The sequence below is a fragment of the Mus caroli genome, chromosome 7 (genome assembly GCF_900094665.2).
Source record: "Mus caroli chromosome 7, CAROLI_EIJ_v1.1, whole genome shotgun sequence".
NCBI classification, from domain to species: domain Eukaryota; kingdom Metazoa; phylum Chordata; class Mammalia; order Rodentia; family Muridae; genus Mus; species Mus caroli.
This window is the reverse complement of record NC_034576.1, coordinates 26,352,837-26,358,119: the sequence shown is the minus strand read 5'-3', so window position 1 is coordinate 26,358,119 and position 5,283 is coordinate 26,352,837.

Here is a 5,283-nt window from a genome sequence, read left to right as displayed (position 1 = left end):
CTTCTCCTTCTCCTTCTCCTTCTCCTTCTCCTTCTCCTTCTCCTCCTTCTCCTTCTCCTCCTCCTCCTCTTCTCCCCCTCTTCCTCTCCTCCTCCTCTTCCTTCTCTTCTTCCTCCTCTCCCTCCCATTCCTCCTCCTACCCATCCTCTTCCCTCTTCTCCCTCCTCCTTCTTGTCCTCCTCTTCCTTCTCTTTCTCTGTGCTTGTGATGGAAATCAGGACTTCCTACACTCTAAGCACATGTTCTAGCACCAAGTCACATTCCCAGCTCCTCATCTTGATTTCTTTCTGTGACCAAGTGGTGGAGTGGTGTGACAATTTTGTGACCTGCCAGTTTAATAATGTTTTTCTCAGCAGGGCCCAAGCTGGAGCCTTGAAAGCTAGGCATTGAAAAAGGGATCTAGGTTGTCTAAAGTACTGAAAGAATCTGGCCTGGCCCCAAGGCAAACTCCCTAAGCCTTTATATAAACCTCACAATTGCCTCTCTGCCTTCCTCCCTGCAGACACACCTCAGTCATTTTTGCCTGCTTTATACATGGCAAGAAGCTACAGGGCACTCAGCAAATAAGCCCCTTAATATCTGCTTTGAATGCGTCTCCCTGGCAGTTAGTTAATACTTCTCTGGCATTTCAATGGGCCCCAGTGTGGGAGGATTGAGGTGTTCATTGTGGGAGTTAGCCTGTACTGATTTTGAGGCAACTCCATATACTAAGTGTGAGGGAACAAAACATATTGCAGCATAGTTCTTCAAAGGGTTGATAGTTTACCAGAACTGTGTGAGGATAACAGGCCTTCTCTTTCTCTGTTTATTATTATTTTATTATTTTATTTTATTTTGTTTTGTTTTTTTGGTGATGAGTACTGAAACCAGGTCTTGTATATATTAGGTTGGGGCTCTACCACTGAGCCACGCCCCCAGCCCCTCACTGGGGATTCTAGGCAGGGGCTCTACCACTGAGCCACGCCCCCAGCCCCTCACTGGGGGATTCTAGGCAGGGGCTCTACCACTGAGCCACGCCCCCAGCCCTTCACTGGGGGATTCTAGGCAGGGGCTCTACCACTGAGCCCTACCCCCAGCTCCTCACTGGGGGATTCTAGGCAGGGGCTCTACCACTGAGCCACGCCCCCATCCCCTCACTGGGGGATTCTAGGCAGGGGCTCTACCAATGAGATTTCCTGCCCTCTGTTTACTTTTTGAGTCACAGTGTCATTATATTGCCCATTCTGACCTTGAACCCACTTTGTGATCTGGGAGGGCTTTGAAATTCTCACCCTTCTGCTTCAGCCTCTAAGTAGCTGAGTTTCCAGGCCTGAGCCACTAAACTCATCTTCAGATGTAGCACCTTGGAAGCCAATGGTAACCCAAAGGGGAGCATCCTCAGTGGGCATGGAGGAGAAAGTATCACTTGGTGGATTCAAGAGAGCACCCCAGAGGCAGTGAGTGCAGACAACTCTTTTCATGGTTTGCTGCAGAAGAGTTGGAACGTTTTAGAACAATTATGGAAGTTGAAACATATTACTAAGTTTTTTGCATAGTATTACTTTGTAATTATGGCATCAGGTTTTTTTTTTTTTTTTGTTGTTGTTTGTAAAGTTTTCTGATACAGGTATATGCCAAAGTACACAGAAGTGACTGTATTGCATGAGGTCTATGCCCAGAAGTTTTGTTCTGTGTGTATATTGATCATGTATGATAGTGGGCTAGGGCTTCAGGAAGTGGCTCAGCCATTTAATCCACTTGCCTCAGCCTCTGACATTATGGTGCTGCAGATGGTGCTACCACATCTGACTTAAAACCACAGTTGCTTGGGGTTATAGAGATGGCTCAGAAGTTAAGAGCATTGACTGCTTTTCCTAGAGGCCCCGGGTTCAATTCCCAGCACCCACATGGCAGTTCACAACTGTCTGTAACTCTAGTTCGAGGGGATCCAACACAGACATGCATGCATACAAACAGACACACATACAGGCAAAAACACCAGTGCATTTACAAAAAAAAATTTTTAAAGTTTCTCATCCATTGATAGGCTCATCACTTCTCTGTTGCTGTGATAAAATACCATGGCCAACGCAACTTATAAAAGTTTCTCTGGGCTGAGGTTCCAGAGGGATAAGCATCAATCATGGTGGGAATTGGCAGGTCTGGCTGCAGGCCAGCTGGAGCAGCAAGTTTAGGCACACATCTTCAGCTTCAAGCACAGGGCAGAAGGAGATGAACTGGAAGTGAACTAAGTCTTTAAGCTCTCAAAGCCCACCTCCCGTGACATACTTTCTTCCATAAAACCACGCCTCCTCAACTTCCCCCAAACAGTGCCACCAACTGGTGACCAACCATTCAAACAGATGAGCCTATGGTGAAAATTCTCATGTGAACCACCACAGGCTCTTAGGTTAGTCCCAATGAGTTAGCTGCTGTGAATAAAGCTGTCTATTAGAGGAGAGGGGAGGGATGGCAGGAGAGGAAGGATCCTGGTAATGTTGATGGTGAATATTAAGGTACCTAATATACATATATGGAAATTTCATAATTAACTCACCCTTTTCCCTCTGTTTGTTAGTTTTGGCGGTCAACAAACTCAGTGGGTGCATGGTACCCACTGAGACATGAGCAATCTACCAGTGCTCACAACCCTAAAGGAGAGTGGCTCTCCCTCCATCAGCAATCATCAACCACCAATAGCTCTTCCAATAGAAAGATTCAGAGTTCCTCCTCCACCCATGCTGGAATTTTGTCTAGCTTGGTCTTATGCAGACAACCATAGTTGATCTGTGTGTACTTGCATGCATGCGTGTGTGGATGCAGAGGACAACTTGTGAGAATTGATTGTTTCCTTCCATGTAAGCCTGGGAGATCAAACTCAGAAAGTCAGAATTTATTTACTAATTCATCTCATATGTCCAGGGTTTTGTTCTTTGTTGACAAATGCTCTTTATATTTATTATGCAAGAATGATGCTTTTAAGACCAGATGCAGGGTAGAGGGCATTCTTTAATCCCAGAACTCAGGGCAGAGGCAGGTGGAGTTTGAGGCCAGCCCAGTCTACAGAGAGTTCCAGGATAGTCAAAGCTACATAGAAAAACCCTGTCTCAAAACAAAACAAAACAAAACAAAACAAAACAAAACAAAACAAAACAAAACAATGCTTTTAAAATTTATGTACATCATGGATTGATTAAATCAAAATAATATTAATTATTTTGTGTCCCTCTAAGAACAAGAAAATTTTATTGTACTAGTAATTCTCAAAAATATTTATTGAAATTCTTTACACATACATACATACATACATACATACATACATACATACATACATACGGTCTTACTATAAAGCCCAGCCAAGCCTCAAACTCATGGTTTCTTTGCCCTAGGCTCCAGGATTCTGGGATTACAGCAGGGTTCAGATTAAGCCAAGTGTGTCACAAGTACCTATGGTCCTGATGCTGAGGGAGAAAGATCACTTGAGTCAGGTAACATAACAAGACCCATCTCTAAACTGATAAAGAAATACATAATAGTCAAGCTAAAAGATGGGGAAGAAATACACAAAGGAAAAGATGCAAACTGTACTGATGCTATGTTTAAAATCTAGGCGATGTAATTAACCATGATTTTCTCTCACTTTTGTACATCCTATAAAAATGTTCACTATAAGAAGGCAAAGATAATAAAGTATGAAGTTCAGAGAATGAAAGAGCAGTTAAAGGGTTAAGGATTCAAAAGAGGGGCTCAGAAAAAGAGCTACAGTGCAGGAGTAGAACATTTGCTGAGAACCTATCAGAGAGCAGCTATAACTCAGTTGTAGAGTATTTACATAGAATTTCCAGTGAGGGGCTGAGATTGTGGCTCAGGGATAGAGTCCCTGCCTGTTCACTAAGGGAAGAGGGTAAGAGTCTGGTATCATGTGCAAGACCCAAGGCTAAATCTCCAGTAAAAACAAGAGCAAAAACATGGTGTCAACTGCTGGTTCTCAGGTTGCTAATCTGATCTTTAAACAGCATTTGAATTGATTCATCTTCCTTGTTTCTGAAAACACAAAAAAACAAACAACCCCCCCCCCAAAAAAAAACTGTGAATAGAACCTTTATTTTTTTTCCTTCTTATTTTAAGATAGGCTCTCAATATTTTATAGTTCCAGCTAGCCCCCAGTTAGCAATCCTCCTGCTTCCACTACATGAGTGCTGATATCATAGGTTTTACCATGCCTAGTTAAATAACTTTTAATTATGCTAAAATATGGAAAGCATAAACTTTACTGCTGTATCCATTAAGAATTATAATATTTAAAAATTCTTTGAGAACTCCATACAATGTATGTTGTTCATTCCCTCATTCTCTACTATAACTCCTCACAAATCTATCCCCTCCTCCATAGCCCCCCAACTTTGTGTCCATATATTTTTTTAATAACCCATTGACTCTATCTTGTGCTTCTCAAATACTCTTGGGTCTGGGCCATCTACTGGAATGTGGCTGATCTACCAGGGATCACATATCTGTAAAAAATAAACTGACTCTGATTTCCTAGAAGCTACCAACTGCTGATTACTCCCCCAGTGAGAGGAGGGGAGGGGTGAGGTCATGGCTGTCTTCTTCTATGTTTGACTGTTGACCGGTTTGGTCTCGTACAGGCAACGACAGTTGTCATGATCTTCTGAGGGGAGCAGATCTGTCATGTCCAGAGGATACTGTGTTGCTCTGGTTCTCCCTGATCTCAGGCTCTTGTAATCCTTTTGTCATATTTTTTACAGTGGTCTCTTAGCCTGGGGTAGCAGCTGTGGCGGCTGCGGGGGCTGGGGCGGGGCTGCGGGGGCATGTTTTAGAGATGTCCTATTTGCAGCAGAGCACTTCACTGAGACTCCCCAGCACTTTGACCAGTTGTGAGTTTTTTTGTTACCCAACCCTCATCCATTTTTTTCACTGCCCAGTTCTGTGGTGGGATTGCCAGCGTTATGTAAACGATTACCAGAACTCTTCCTCTTGCAAAATTGACATCTGGTACTAATTAAAAACAGATTTCCCTCTCTCCCTCCTTTCATTTCCGAAAGCAATCATTCTGAGTTCTGTCTGTATGAATTTACTGCTTTAGTACGTGGAGTTATATAGTATTTGTCTCTTTTGAAGGTTATTTTGTCTCTAAGTGTTTTGCTTGTGTGTCTCTATGTATCCGTCGAGTTCAGAGGAGGGTGTTAGATTCCCTGAGACTAGAATTGCAGATGGTTGTGAGCCACCATATGGATGCTGGGAAATAAGCCTGACCCCTATTTGAGAGTAGTAATGCTTTTA